Source organism: Somniosus microcephalus, unplaced genomic scaffold (genome assembly GCF_052327205.1).
Source record: "Somniosus microcephalus isolate GS21.2 unplaced genomic scaffold, FLI_Smic_1.0 unresolved_chr2, whole genome shotgun sequence".
NCBI lineage: Eukaryota > Metazoa > Chordata > Chondrichthyes > Squaliformes > Somniosidae > Somniosus > Somniosus microcephalus.
The window spans coordinates 45983187-45985808 of NW_028225180.1; positions in this window are offsets into that span (position 1 = coordinate 45983187).

The following is a 2622-nucleotide window of genomic DNA, read 5'->3' on the forward strand; positions in this document are numbered from 1 at the left end:
CACCCCACTATGGCATCTACATCTGCGGTGGCGATGGGGCTGGTGAGAACTTATGCGGCAGTGGCAGCCAAAGCTGCGGCCGCTCCCGCTTACGCTGCTGCCCCGTCGCCGTTCCGCCTGCTGACCGAAAAACTTGGGGTGAAGAGCTACACCCACCCCAACATGACAATCGAAGCGTGCGTTAAGGCTATGGCCGGGGTTGTCGGCCCTCCGGCCATAATCGCTGCCTCGAAAATGTACGGGAAGGCTGTCTTTTTCCTGGAGTCCGAGCCGGCGGTGGCCCTGGCCATCGCCCAGGGGCTCACCGTGGGTGGCACCTTTCTGCCGGTGGACCCGCTGGAGGCCACCGCGCGGAGGGTGGTCTTGTCCAACGTCCCGACCTATATCGCTGGTGAGCTCCTCCTCCCCCACCTACGTCAACTTGGGGAGGTGAGGTCGGGGATTTCCCCGATCCCGCTCGGGCTCCGGGAAAGCAGCCTTCGCCATGTCTTCTCCTTCCGGCGCCAGGCTTTTGTCCAGCTGGCGCGGGAGGAGGAGACGGACGGGGCTTTCACGGTCCTCCACGGGGGGACCCCGTACCGCGTCTTCTGGACGACGGACGGCATGCGGTGCCACGCCTGTAGGGAGGTGGGGCACGTGCGCAAAAACTGCCCCGCCTCCAAGGCCGCCAAGTCATCTGGCGTGGCCAAGGCTGGCGCCGCCGCCGCTCCTCCTTCCGGGTTCAGCCGCGCCCCCGCTCAATCCAATGCTACCGGGGCGCGGTCGTCGTCAGAGGTCGATGCCATCCTGGCCTTCGGCGGGGGGGAGGAGGGAGGTCCGGTCAGAAAGGAGGCGCGGGACAAGCCACGAAACCGTAGTGTCCCCACGGAGGGCGTCCCCCATGACATGGGCCCCTGACGCCAGAGAGCGTCGCCGCGATAATCGCGGAGTGCGGAGGGGGGGGCCCTCGTGGCCGAGCCTGTGGCCGCGACCGCCGAGGCGGTAATGCCAGAACCTGTGGCCGGGCTCGGGCCCGGGGGACCCAAAGAACTCGCTCCACCAGAAGGAGCAGGGGAGGCCCCTGAAGAAATGGAGGCCTCCCTTTACCCCTCCGCGCTTAAAAGAAGGCGCGACCCCCTGGATGAGGAGGAGGACCGGGAGGAGGAAGTTCCCTCCGGTCAGGGGGAGTCATCGCCCGCCGCGGGCACTGCGCCCCACCCCACCGCTAACACCATTACGGGTGAACGGCAGGGGTCGCCTGTCCCTGGGGAGGCTGAGGCAGAAGCGTCTGCCCAGCTCGTGCCTCCCGGGGATGGGGACGAGACCCTGCCCGTGGGGTGGGTCGCGGAACAACCCGCGGCGGGATTCGATCCTTTGCTGGTGGCATTCCCCCTCGACGGGTCGAGCGGCCAGGGGACCGGGCCGGGCGAGTCATCCGATGATGAGCTCGCCCAGAGTGGCCCGCACCTTTCCCAGGTGCTGCTCGACCTCGGCGAGGTTTGTGAAAAAATCACCCCGTCTGCTGGGTCGGAGGCCGGCGGCGTGGCGGAGGGGGGCCCTCTGTCTGTGTCTCCGGCGCCGGGCGACTTGGAGGTGATCGGATGCACGTGTTCTCCCGTCTCTCTGGTCTCTCCGGTCGTTCCGGCGCCTGGGGCGGAGGGGGTCTCCGGACCGCCGCCGCCTTCTGGCCCGGCCCCCCTAGAGGAGCCCGGGGGGGAATCCTCCGCTACCGATCCTGGGGGTGGGATGCGGGCGGAGGCGGGGCCGGCTGTCCCGGCCGGGCCGCCCGATGCGCACTGCGTGGCGGACGGTTCGGCCGCCAGTGGCGACCCCCCGGAGTAGGACGGGGACTCGGTGGTGGAGCGGAGGTAGATTTAGAATCCATCGCCGATGAGACGATGGATGACCGCGCGCCCCTCGCCGGGACCCCCCTCGCTCTTATTCCCATCAGGGAGCTCCGGGAATTTGTGGCCACGAGCCTGGGTCGCCGCAGGACCCAGCGGGCCCTCGACAGATGGTCGGGGCTGGCGCTGCTCATCGGGTCGGCCCGCGTCGCCTATAAGACCATGGGTGCGGACGCGGGCGTGAGCCCGTCTGAGCTGCGTCGGTTCCGAGCATTCTTCACCGGGCTGCTAAGGGAGTGGCGGTCGACTAGCGGCCGCCCTCCCTTCCCCCATTAGGTTTAAGTAGGGGTTGGTTGTGCTTCTGAAATGAAGATAACCATAGCCAGCCTCAACGTCAACGGCAGCAGGGAAGCTAGCCGCAGATTTAATAACATTTCGGTCCTTCGGGACGGGAAGTATGCGGTGTGCTTCCTGCAAGAAACCCACACCGTTCCGGGAGACGAGGCCACGTGGCTCCTGGAGTGGCAAGGAGGGGTCAACATGAGTCACCTCTCCAATGTTTCCAGTGGGGTGGCTAACTTGTTGGCCCCGCATTTTCAGCCGGAGATCTTGGGGGTCAAGGAGCTCGTGCCGGGCCGCTTGCTCCAGGTCACGGTTCGCCTGGGGGGCGTGCCGTTCCATCTAGTGAACGTGTACGCCCCTCGGGCCGGTGCGCAGCAAGCGCGCTTCCTTGAAGAAGTGTCCACTCTCTTGGGCTCCATCGACGTGGGCGAGTGCGTCGTCCTCGGGGGGGATTTTA